Source organism: Pinus tabuliformis, chromosome 8, assembly GCF_031772625.1.
Source record: "Pinus tabuliformis cultivar Carrire ecotype Pingquan chromosome 8, CPIR1, whole genome shotgun sequence".
NCBI lineage: Eukaryota > Viridiplantae > Streptophyta > Pinopsida > Pinales > Pinaceae > Pinus > Pinus tabuliformis.
The window spans coordinates 314,675,416-314,689,557 of NC_142294.1; positions in this window are offsets into that span (position 1 = coordinate 314,675,416).

A 14,142-nucleotide genomic window follows, 5' to 3' on the forward strand; every position below is an offset into this window, starting at 1 on the left:
ATCTTATGCTTTCAAACTATTCAGCAAACTTGAAGACAACATCACAAAACAGTGGCCAATATATTCAAGTTAGTTATATCTTCTTACAGTTCTGTTTTCATTTATCAGATTTTTCTTACATTACAGTTCTGTTACAGTTCTGTTTTCATTGTTTTCATTTATCAGATTTCTTACATTACAGTTCTGTCCATTCATTTATCAGATTTCTTACATTACAGTTCTGTCCATAGGGTGGTGACAGTTAACCTATACAGTTACAATTAACCTTTTTTATACAGAGTTTATAGATCATTTTTTCTAGGATTACAAACAAATTAGTGCAGTAAGCTATCAAACATATTGCTCAGAAAGACAGCAAATCAAATAAGAGGACAAGATGCTATTAGATTTTAAGTCTGCTTAATAAAACAGGTGTTTTTAAGTTTAAAAATACTTGGGCTAGGGGAGGGACGCCATTACCTGTGCGCCCTCCCCTCCACCTGGCGGACAAGCACGTTGCAGGCACGTGGCCTCGTACGACACCACGCCAACTCAATCCGCCACCTGTTAAGGAACGTGTCAAGGGTTTAGTGTTTATTTAACGACCATGGAGGGGCTCATTTCCGCCTTTACCGCGCGATGTATACTCCGACTGTGGGTTATTTTTAAGTCTGCTTAATAAAACAGGTGTTTTTAAGTTTAAAAATACTTGGGCTACATTAGTAATCCAGCTCGCTATTAAGCCATAGCTGCAAAACTCAAAACTTTAAAGGTGCCAATTTCAGAAATACTAGTTTAAGTTCAGTTACATTTTACAATGGTCGCGCTTAAGTGGTATACCAGGAAAAACAGATACTGAAGAAACCGTGAACTTACATGATTACGAGAGAAAATTTCACAAATATATCAAAATATAATGAAAAGTGAGACCTCTCAGCCGAATTTTAAGTTCAGTCACATTTTACAAAGGTCGCGCTTATTTTTGCTCATGCAACAAGCACATGGAACAAACTAAATAGGATTTTAGTGAACTATCGGTGAAGTAATATGAGGAGATGCAAGCCATTTGTTTCAAAAAGCCTAAGGACAAATTAATTGAAAGAAGAGACAGAGTAACTGTAAAGGAAACAATCAAAACAGGGCACTGAATCCAAATTTCCAGTAAGCATGGTAAACACCAATAAAATACTAAGCACTGAAGCAATAATTTCAACGATTCAAATTTCCAGTAAGCATGGTAAACACCAATAAAATACTAAGCACTGAAGCAATAATTTCAACTCTTTTGAAATTATGTAAAGATAGAGAAAAAGACTCATTTAGACATTACATGAAAAACTAAAATCAAACTCACAAATTCCATATTAGTCAAGTGGGAAGCATTTCTAAGTTTTTGTAACCAGATATGCGAAGCAGAGGAAGACATGTCCCAATAATGTAAATAAAAGCACAAGTTTACCTCCATCGTAAAAATCTTGTTTTGACCTTATTTGTTGACCTTATTTGTTGCTTACCTTACAGGAAGCACTGAAGCAATAATTTCAACTCTTTTGAAATTATGTAAAGATAGAGAAAAAGACTCATTTAGACATTACATGAAAAACTAAAATCAAACTCACAAATTCCATATCAGTCAAGTGGGAAGCATTTCTAAGTTTTTGTAACCAGATATGCGAAGCAGAGGAAGACATGTCCCAATAATGTAAATAAAAGCACAAGTTTACCTCCATCGTAAAAATCTTGTTTTGACCTTATTTGTTGACCTTATTTGTTGCTTACCTTACAGGAATTGAAGGTTAGCTTACAGGAATTATTCGATCATCAGCTTCATAGGGATAATTTTTGCAGAAGTAATAAAGCATAATTTAACATATATTCTAATGTCTAAATGCATGCAATAATTTTATAGGTTGTTGCATCTATGGCAAAAGGAAGTTACTCTGCTCGTACAAGGAGAAGTGGCAGGAGAGTGACAAGGGGTGCGCAGCTGCGATGCACATCGTCCGATGATGACAGGCCAGCTGATGTCGATGCCAGCAATGCACCAGGGAACATTGTTGAAGATGACCATGTGACAGCTGCTGATGTTAACACACCATCAGCCACAGAACCACCATCAACAACAGTCCAAGGGGCAAGCTCAACTAAAAAAATCAGTGCTATAAGAGGATGGACAAAAGAACAAATGTTAGTTGCAATTGACGACATAGAGTTTAATGGATACTCAGTTCGGGCATCTGCAAAAAAACATGGTATTCCTCCCTCATCAATACATTATTGGATAAATGGACTGACTCATACAAAACGTAGAGGGCCTCTTACAGTTATGACTGAGGATGAGGAGGCCGAGGTGGTTGAGTGGTGTAAAGAGATGGCCCAACTGGGACATGGGCTAGAGTTGATACAACTCAAATCAACAGTTGCTCAAATATGTCAAGGGAGGCCAAACCCATTCAAAGATGGGTTTCCTGGTAAATCATGGTGGTTTGGGTTTAAAAAAAGGCATCCAGAACTTGTATTGCGTACTGCTGAGGGCCTTGACAGAGACAGAGCATTAAATTTGCGCCCTGCAGTTGTGCAAAAATTCTATGACACACTTTCTAGTGCTTATGATAAACATTCTTATGGAGCAGACCATATATGGAACTGTGATGAAACAGGTTTACAGGCAGGGAGGAATTGTGGCATGCGGGTAATTGCCAAGAGAGGGAGCCGAAATGTGCCAAAGATTTTGCCCAAGAGCAGGGAGTGGATAACTATTTTATGTTGTGTTAATGCAATTGGTACTTCAATCCCAGGATTTTATCTATTCAAAGGTAAAAATCAACTGAAAAACTATATACAGAACTGCGAACCAGGTGCATGCATGGCTGCACATCCCCATGCATGGATGACTAAAGAACTGTTTCTAAGTTGGCTTTTTCACTTTGCTGCATCGGTACCAGGTGGCGTCTCGCCTAATAACAGACACCTTTTGATATTAGATGGCCATGGGAGCCACATGGCTGTACAAACAATTGAGGAAGCAAACAATTTAGGCATCGACCTATTGACATTGCCAGCTCATACCACTCATAGACTGCAACCCCTTGATGTTAGTGTGTTTGGCCCTTTCAAGAACTATTTCAGGTCGGAGCGTGCTGCATGGATGGCAAAGAATCCAGGGGTTGAGGTGAAAAGGTTTGAGCTAGCAGAGCTTGCAAGTAAAGCTTTTAAAAGGGCTTTGACACCATCAAATATCAAGGCTGGCTTTAGGAGGACAGGAATCTGGCCACTGAACTATGATGCTCTCATGCATGATACTGGTTGTAGCCAAGCGTTTCATGTGGATGGTCAGGAAGAAGGGAATGCCCAAACAGGTGTTGAAGTGCAAGAAGTAGATGACCAAGATGATGTTGTTGCAGCTGGTAATATGATTTCCTTGTCTCAAGGACACTTATATGCTGAAGATGATGAAACTGTATGTGAAACACAATATAACAATGAACAAATTCGCAGTAACATGGAGATTGTTCCACCAACTCAAGAACATGAAATTCCTGTTGTTGATATTGTTAATGTTATTGCTGAACATGTAGTTGACAATGACCAATTGACATTGCCAAGCCAAGTAACCCCACCTTCATGGCTAGCAGAAGCAATGATCAATATGAATGCACATAGTGTCTCAGCAACCAATGAAGAAAGCATGAACATGCCCTCACAACCAGCAGAATTGAACAGTGAAATTGTTCATTTTTTTGTGGACAATATATCAATGGAAGAAGATGAAGGACATAATGAGGCATCAAATGAAGATAATGATATAGTTCAATCAGTTCCAACAGAAACTGGAAGGGAAGTACCAAGCAATGACATGCAGGTGGGAGGGGTGGAGAAGACACTTGGACAATTCCTAAAGCTACCAGTACAGAGAGTATCAATGAAAAAAAAGCAAGGTGCACCAGGTAGTCTTCGTCTGGGCCGAAGCTCACAGTTACTCACCTCAGAGGACTATATAACCCTGTTAGTTGAGTCTGAAAAAAAGAAATTTGAAATGCAAGAATTAAAACAGAAAAGGAAGGATCTAGTCAAGGAGAAGAAGGCAGCAAGGATTGTTGCCGCACAACATCGAGCAGATGAAAAGATTGAAAGAGATAAAGCAAGGCAAATTAAGGACCAACAAAAGCAAATGGCAAGACAGGAAAAGGAAAAACGAAAGGCACAACAAATGCTTGAAAAGGAACAAGGGATGATCAATATGGTTGACAATGATACAAGAATAGCTAATGAAACCAGAATTATTTCAAACTCATTGGACTCCATTGCAGATAATACACCATTATTCCAAGATCTCATAAACATTCAAGTGCCTCACTATACTACTGAGGGTTTACCCACTTGCCTTATTCCTACCAGAGTTGGTGCCAATTCTATGTATGCTCATTACACACCTCCACTTAATGCAGGGACCAGTAGTGCAAATGTGAGGTATGGGTACTCAATACCTCCATGGTTGGAAGCTGCAAATTGGAGTCAATCATATGGCAGCAATCAACCATTTCCTAATCAACCCTTGACAGGTAGGCCAACCTACTTGGCTCAAGAAGGTAACTCGGGGAGTTTTGGCACTCAAGATTCTCAGGGCCATAAAGAATAGGGGTGTCATATGTTTTTGTTTGTAACCACATTATGATGTGGATTTTGGATGGATTGTGTCTTTTTCTTGTCACAAAAACATTCTGGCTTACAACCTAGGTTGTTTTATTGCTTTGAAACACTAACAACATTATGGTGCTATGCATTCACTACATTGAAAAGCCAACAGCAGCTTGGTTGGTTGTAAAGTAGTTTTATTTGCGAGTTAAGCACAAATGATATCAGTCCACAAAAGACACTACAATGATAACTTAGATACTTATTTCCCTTTTGAAATTGTTATGTCAATTCATATTATGTCTTGGGGAATCTTTTTCCACTGCAAAGATGAACTATATTTCACAAAATAAATCACTTAATACTTCACCATTAGCTTCAAAATGATGCTCCCAACACTGATAAGTGATTTCTTATGGATATTAAACCTTAGCAAATTGATTTCTTCTTACTAAAACAAGTACACCAGATCTCGAAAAGCATATTTCAGATATCAGAAAACATATACCAGACCTTAGATAAACACTTGGAAAGTCACCAACAGAAAAACATATGACTTTATTAGTCTCTTATGGTCAATGTGCAGTGGTCTTGGGCTTATTATTATTGTCTTATGGTATTTATGCAGTCACCGTAGCAATATGCTTTAGATCTAATTATTCATTGCAGTCAACAAGTATCATAGAAAGCAGGCCACTGTAAGCAGTTTTTCAACTTTGAAAGAATAACCTAGATCTAAGTAAGCTTACCTACAAGCACATACTTCTGTAAAATATCCCAACTCTCAAACACATCCATCTTCTATTGAATACAGAAAGAAGTCAATACACAACAATAGCTCAAAACCAAAACTGAACTAAACTTAAAGCCTACACAACATATTTACTACACAAAGATCATAAAGAGTTACAATTGGAACTACTGGACTCTTTGAAGTCATTTTCTTCATTTTTGAAGTAATTATTATTTAAATTTGTTGAAGAAAACCTGAAACACTGAGATAATAAGACACAGAGCTGCAAATAAATTCTCAACCATAAATAAGTAAATAAATCCAACAAATCTGATTTTAATATAATCAAATATGTAGTCATATATAGTTCTAAAATAATTGAGCTAAGTATTTTTCCAAGGAAACGAACAAAATGCATGTGATAGACAAAATTGAATGGCATAGGCAAACATGGGAGATAGTCTTTAGGAACCTAACCCAAACTACTGCAAGCACTATATCGGTATTCATCAGATTAGTCCCATGGAAGTGAGAAGCTAACACAATGCTTGAATAAGAGTACTCATTGTAATCAATTCAATGGGAATCAGAGCCATATGTGTGAAATAGTTATAGGTATAAATGTATTACAGCTTCTACTAATATGGAGTTTAAGCTTAGTCAATTATATATGGTACATCAATTGATCCCGTGTAAGTGATTAGACTATACGCTTCATATTCCATATCCTTACATTGAGCTTATATCAGTAATATGTAAGAGTTATGATATCACTGTAATCAAGCTATACTAATACAGGAACAAGAGCTTATCGTAATTAAGGCATGTAGATTATGTGAACACTGTCCATAAGGTTATGCATTGTGATTACTAGTAACCAATACAGAGAAACAAGCTATCATAATATATGAATAATACGTAAGCTGCTTACACCATAGGCTCTAGTATCCTTCAAGAAGCAAACCAACATTTCGAAGAAGGACAGAGACAATCTGAAGATGGTCTGAGACATTAGCTTAGAAGGACTGAGGAAGCTAGATCTTTGGAATGAAACACTAGACCTTGAATCCTTACAATACCTGCTTAGGAAGGAATCCGCATACCTTCTTATCTGTATAACTCCCTTCAAACCCTCAGAACAAGACTAGACGCAGTAGAACCCTAGAAACAGCTTAGCCACCTTAAGACAGTCTGACAAACTTCCTACAAGCAAACAACCTTACATCTCATAGAAAACATAAGGTGGAAAAACAAAAAGAAAACATCCTAGAGCATGCGTTAAGGTCCCAAAATATTGTGAAAAAAGAATATAAGAAAGTGAAACAATCTAGTAGTCATAAGTTAGACTACTCGTAAGCTCAACCACGCTTCAAGAAGATCCATGTAATGATAGTGTAACTTTACCCACTATTTATTACTTTATGGTTCCATATAAACATCAATTCAATTCTTGTATTGAGTTATGGCCTTGGGCAACTCCTCCAAAGTCTTTGATATTTCTGTAGACTTTATCCCTATTCAACTCCTAGTAGAGTAAATGTAAGAGAAACAATGTTAGAGCTACTTGTTGTTGGAGATACTTTCCATCTAGCGATACAAACAAAATACCACAACAATCTTTATTGGACAGAACTAGCGATAAGAATAAAATACAACAACAATCATTATTGGACAGAACTAGTGGGGTACTCAATTAACACTGTTCAAAGCTTAGGTATGATAGTGTTAACACATATAAGATGTATTCAAATTAGTAGCAGTAACCTTGTTCAAATCATGATATCAAAGAACTAGTGGTTCAATTCCAATACCTGCTTAGGAAGGAATCCGCATACCTTCTTATCTGTATAACTCCCTTCAAACCCTCAGAACAAGACTAGACGCAGTAGAACCCTAGAAACAGCTTAGCCACCTTAAGACAGTCTGACAAACTTCCTACAAGCAAACAACTTAGAACACCACCGGCTTAGGAGTCTTACAATTCATGAAGTATGCCTAAATTATATGGAATGGTCTGAAGCTCGAAAGGCAGTTGAAACATTCTCTGTTCATGCTCCAATATTGAAAGGCAGCCTATAATATGGCAGGGACCTGAAGCCTCACAATCTCCTGGTGGATACGCGAAGAGGTGTAGTAAAAATAGCATATCTTGGCCTCGGAAGAGCATTTACAATTCCTATTAAGAAATATACACATGAGAATCCAAAACCCTAAACCCTTCAACAAAGCAGCTAATAAATTATACCTTCAACAAAACCAGAGGGCTACCATTATATCAGAAAACCATTATATCAGAAAAAAGCACAAGACCTTAACACCGAAAAGCTACAACATCATTTCCGTATGTTCCGAGTCTCACACTAGCTGCAAGCTTTGGAGATGGCAACCAAAACCAAGCTGCCATTAGAATCCAAAACCCTAAACCCTTCAACAAAGCAGCTAATAAATTATACATTCAACAAAACCAGAGGGCTACCATTATATCAGAAAAACCAAGCTGCCATTAGAATCCAAAACCCTAAACCCTTCAACAAAGCAGCTAATAAATTATACATTCAACAAAACCAGAGGGCTACCATTATATCAGAAAAAAGCACAAGACCTTAACACCGAAAAAAGCACAAGACCTTAACACCGAAAAGCTACAACAAAACTTCCAATAAGTGAGGTGAGGTGTTGAGAAACACACGGTGAGAGGTGTTGAAAAACACTTCAGAAAATGGCTGGTAGGATAAAAATCCTACCGGATAGAAGCCATCAGTCCAGAGCTCGCCACACATTCGGCGGACCTTCTCCAGTGCTCGCCGGACCTGCCACACCTGCAACAATTGGAAAAAATTAACAAATGAGCAAATGCAGAAGAAAAAAACCCAAAAAACCAGTCAAATACCACCGAAATTTGCAGTTACATGTAAATTGGTACTGGCTCCTCCCCAAACAGCAAATAGCACGAATTAAACCACCGACGGTCCTGGCTGAACAGCAATTGGCGGACATGAGCTCAACAATGGCGGACCACCCTAAACCACCGACGGTCCTGGCTGAACAGCGATTGGCGGACATGAGCTCAACAATGGCGGACCACCCTAAACCACCGGCGGTCCTGGCTGAACAGCAATGGGCGGACAGGAGCTCAACAATGGCGGACCTCATGCACAGGTAATGGAGCCCTCCCGCGCCATCATCGGCGGAGGGCTTCGAACAACCACCAGACCCGAACAGAAAACCCACAGTCGGAGCATACATCGCGCGGTAAAGGCGGAAATGAGCCCCTCCATGCTCGTTTAATAAACCCTAAACCCTTGACACGTTCGGCAACAGGTGGCGGATTGAGTTGGCGTGGTGTCGTACGAGGCCACGTGCCTGCAACGTGCCCGTCCGCCAGGTGGAGGGGAGGGCGCACAGGTAATGGCGTCCCTCCCCTATATATTAGAGATTCAAACATAAAAATTTGATAAAAGAAGAAATATCAGAAGGCTGTTAAAAAATATGACTAGAGATGGAAAATGTAAACATGGCGATTTTACCATTTTGGTTTGTTGTTTCTCCTGAATATCTTTGTGGCATGGCGGGAATAAATTAAAAAACAATTTAGAAGATTAACTTGGTAAATAAAATGAAATTATATTTTTTAATATTATATTTTTATTTTTTAAAATCTTGATTGATTCAAAGATTAATTTTGTAAATAAAATGGAATTATATTTTTTAATATTTTATTTTTATTTTAAAATCTTGATTGATTCATGGGTTCACTTCTTATTCTGTAATCATTGTTTCGGCTGACATGTGCACTTGCTATAGAGCGTGCTATCCCACACTATTGTACAAAGCTAAGTTAATATCTTCCTTTTTCGTACCTTTGTTCGTATCTTTTTTTTTTTTTTTAAATTAAAATGAAAAGACGGAGGTTGGGATGACAACATTTTATCCAAAAACTAGGGGAGGGATGCCATTACCTGTGCGCCCTCCCCTCCACCTCAGTTTTATAACCCTAATTTTAATCCTTTTTGCCTCTTGCTTCCCCTTGTTTGCCGTGATGTCTACTCTGCTCTATGTATTTCTGTTCAGGTCCGGTGTTTGGGCAAAGCACTCCTCTGATGGTGGCGCGGGATGGCTCCATTTCCTATGCGGCTTGTCCGCCATTGTTGGCCTCCTAACCTTGCATAATTGCTTGCATCTGCCTGCCAGCGTTGTTCGTTCTGGACCACCAAGGGTTTACACATACCTTGGTGGTTGTTTCATTTGTGCGGCTTGTTGTTTGGGAAGGAGCTATTGCCAATCTCTAGCAAGTTTGAGGTCGAAGGTAACTTTATAGGTTTTCGATGATTTTTGTTTCACATTGTCTTTAATATTTATGCCATTGCCTAATTTCCTATTTTTTCATGTTTTCCAAGTTGGTTGCAGGTCTCACGAGCTCTAGAGAAGGTTTCGACATGGAAGACGCTTGGACATGGCTTCTACGTCTATCCAGTAGGAAAAATCCTACCAGTCATTACCCCACTGTGTTTTTCAACACCTCACCTTCCTATTGGAATTTTTGTTATTTTTTCTCTTGGAGTTTTGCAGGTTTAGGGTTTTGCTCTGTTTTTTTGTTATTGTTGCTCTTGGAGGTCAATTTGTATGCTGAAATTGTTAGTTTGTATGCTAAAATTAACCTTAGGTGTGAGTGACTACCATTAAGAACCCTTCAGAGGTGGCCTCTTGTCACAATGGGGTTTATTCTTTGATTTTGGTCCTTGCAATTTGTGATTTAGCATGTTGCTGTTATATGTCGTGTCCATCACATTCTTGGCAGTGTGAATGTAATAAGATGTAAATTTGGAAGGTCTTGTTTTTGGAGGTCAGTTTGTATGCTGAAATTGACCTTAGGTGTGAGCGACTGCCATTAAGAACCCTTCAGAGGTGGCCTGCTATCACAATGGGGTTTATTCTTTGATTTTGGTCCTTGCAATTTGTGATTTAGCATGCTGTTGTTATATGTCTTCATATATTTCCAATGTGGAATTAGTTACATTCTTTCGAGGTGGTCGAGGGAACTGATAGTTCTCACTATTGGAAATGAAGGTCACTGATGGAAGAAGTCCTGCTATTTAAGGAATAAACAAATAATGAAAGAAGTCATGTTATTTAAGGGATAAATGAATAATGAGAAGCTTACACGCTCATTCATGTCATGGGGAAGATCTTCAGTCGAAATCAACACAACATCAACAATTAGGGTTTAGGGTTTAATAACGTGATGTGGAAAATCGTTCGGTGGCAATCAACACATCATTGTCAATTAGGTTGTTTTATCATGTTATCGAGATTTTGAGACTCAATTAAGATTAAGATTGGATGTTTTTGATTTTGTCAAATTAAATTTATGCTAGCTAGTTTATATTATTTTATTTAAATATTTATAAATTTTCTAGAATAAAAAACACTTTTGAGATTACAATAACCTGCAGCTTAGTTCTTATCATTCAAATTAAAAATTATGTTATATAATTTGTAGATAAGATTATTGTGTCTAAATTAACACAAGCGTTTCATGTGTCAGTCAAATTTGATCACATGTTGTAATTAAAATGGGTATGTGTTAATCATGGTGCATAAAGTTTCTGATAAACTTTATTGGGTCAGCCAAATTTGAACTTCCATTGTAATCTAAAATGGGTATCTGTTAATCATGATGTAGAAAGTTTTTAACAGACTTTGATAGATGTAAATTTGGAAGGTCTTGTTTTTGGAGGTCAGTTTGTATGCTAAAATTGTCTATGTTGAAATTGACCTTAGGTGTGAGCAACTACCATTAAGAACCCTTTAGAGGTGGCCTGCTGTCACAATGGGGTTTATTCTTTGATTTTGGTCCTTGCAATTTGTGATTTAGCATGCTGTTGTTATATGTCGTGTCCATCACATTCTTGGCAATGTGAATGTAATAAGCTGTAAATTTGGGTTTCAGTCAGTGTGATTGATTCATTGAATCACTCATCATTGTAAACTTTATACACAAATTATTCCGATTTTCTTCTCTTTCATGGTTGTACATTTATACACATCAATTATTTAGATTTTCTTCCATTTGTTCCACAATTCCAGTGCAATGATTCATCAGGAACTAATAAGCTTTTCACCCTTATACTTATATCTAGTAAATATGTTCTTTAGTTGCTTAAATATGATCAAATTGGAACTTTGGCCTAAGGAATGTAATTAATGCTAATTTTGGTTTTATGAACTGCAACGAGCTTTGTATTATACTCTTGAAAGTTCACAGAAAATACAAGGAGTGAATAGACTCCTTTCATAATGATGTGTTCAACCAGACAACATATGGAGATTATTAAGGAATTTAGACTTCTGTGATCCATAACATTGTATAGAAATCTTCGGCAAAATCACATAACCAATATTTCGTCGACGCGTTTCGAACCAACCAGTGTGGTTCATCGTCAGGACAAGATGAAGAACTGATCTGGCGTAGCGAGAATAAATAGAGTGTGCAGAGATTCCAACAGCTAAATCCTAACGGCTAATTTTGACCCGGTCAAACCCCTAAATTGGTTAGTTAAAATTTTTATCGAAGAAAGTAAAATAAGGTAATTTAAGGAAATTCAATTGTTAATTTTAGGAAAAGAATTGATATTTTAATAATAATGGTCATATTATATAATAAATAATCTATCCCTTATTATTCCAATATAACCTACAAGAAAAGAAAACCCATTATTAAAAATAGAATTTATTTATCCTAGGTAATTTATTGATAATTATCTAATGGTAAAATAGATCGTGTTTTTTTAGAATCAGTCATAAATAATGTTTAAAAGCCTTGGTCAATATGATTATTACATCATCTATATCTACCAATAGTTAATATATCTAGAAATTAGTTACAATAGGTAAATCCCTAATCTAGGGTTAATGATATTAAAATAATAATAATCCTAATATTAATACTGTTTGGCCATTAGTTCAAGTAATATTCAAGCAAACAGAACTAGTGAAAGTGGCAACCGAAGCAATACAAAACGGAAAGGAAGACCTAGGAGACTAGCCTGAGGAAGCTAATTAACTCATCCATTTCTTGAACAACAAGAACAATCATGAACTAGATGAGCTTGGTGTGGAGGACAGATTAGAAACAATAATTAAAATAAAAAAGGTTCTCTGTAAAAGGAACCTTATGCTTAACTTAGAGACAAAAATGCCATGACTTGCAGGTTGGTATTGACAGATTCATGGAAAAAATTCAAATTTTGATGAGCAAAGGCCTTCACGATCCCATGGTAATCAATGACAAACTTATGACCCAGTCAGACTATGCTGACAGATTAGAGAAATTGTCCAATGAACAGACAAGCACTTTAGGAGTCAAAGCATTGCCAACAAGGAAAGTGTTATACGATACTTTAGAAAATCTATTCTTCATAGAGCATGAGGTGAAGCATCTCTTTGTCACCAAGCCAAATTTTTCCAAATACATTGAGGTAGAAGAGATATATAGAAGGATGCTCAAGGTAAAGTTTCCTGAAAATGAATGGTGGGTAACAATGACAGATTTACTATAAGTTACCATAGTAAATCTAAAAGCAGATGAAACAGATAAATAGGGTCAAAGAGTAATAAGTTAAAGAGTATCAGTAAAAGATTAAAGACGATTGCAGCATACAAATATCAACCAGGTTAAAGAGCTCAAAATTCGAACTAAAAACAATCAACACAATCACAATAAAAGGGAAAACATGATGCAGTTTTCCATCTGTCTCTATCTTCATGCTTGAAGATATTTTGATTTCTTAGATTAATTCTCATACTGTTTTAAGATATTTTGTGAATAATTTTGGTATAAATACTTCACCTGTCGAAGTATTTAAGGTGGATTCAAAGACATTTCTATAGACATTTTCTTCTCAAGTTAAGGAGCAATTGTAATCAAGACTGGATTGGCTTGCTGGATTAAGGAATAAAGTAAATACATTTCACAAGATTCTTGTGTAAAGCGAAATAAAATAAGTATTCTATATCTCATGTTTATTATTATTTCTCTTCATTTTTATAAATAATCATATGTGTCTCTATGAAATCTGAATGTTAAACTAGGAATGATATTTCAGAACTGGATTGAATGCTCTCTGTCTTGACTGTTTACATTCTTAATGTTTTCTGCTAAACTATCTTAGTCTGGGAATTCTTAATTGCTCCCTTACTTTCGTAGTTTCCCCCCTAGGTCTATAGTAAAGGATTCTTAGTTGCCCTTTGCTCATGATCACTTCTAGATCTTCATCTTGATCCTAGTCTAAGGATTCTTCATTGCCCTTTCACCCTGGTTAGGACTACCTCATCCATCGGAACCTGAAGATTTTCCTTTTGGTTTTCTAGCCTGCCCTATGAACTCTTCCTTTAGTGATTGATCTGATCCAATTAAGCCATCCTTTGATTGAATCCATAGCCCAATGGCTTGAAGGCCTTGCTTTGTCCATATGTTCCCAGAATTCCACCACCCAACAAATTCAAAACCTTATGAGCACTAAGAACTAGCCTAAAATCCCATCAAAAAAAAGTTAAATTATAAAGAGAGAGCCCTCTCTAGACTTACGTTGGCTAGAACCCGAGTCTAAAAGATTAGGTTTGTGATTACCTGGGATTATTCTTTATTTTATAACTTCTAGGGAAGAATTTTGAGTGATAACATAGTGGAAACTCCACTGCAGAATCAAACCCACAATCTTAATAAACCTTTGAGAAATTTCAAATTTTTATTTCAAGCCTCTTGAAGGGTTTATTAGAAGTTATTTATAAAATCC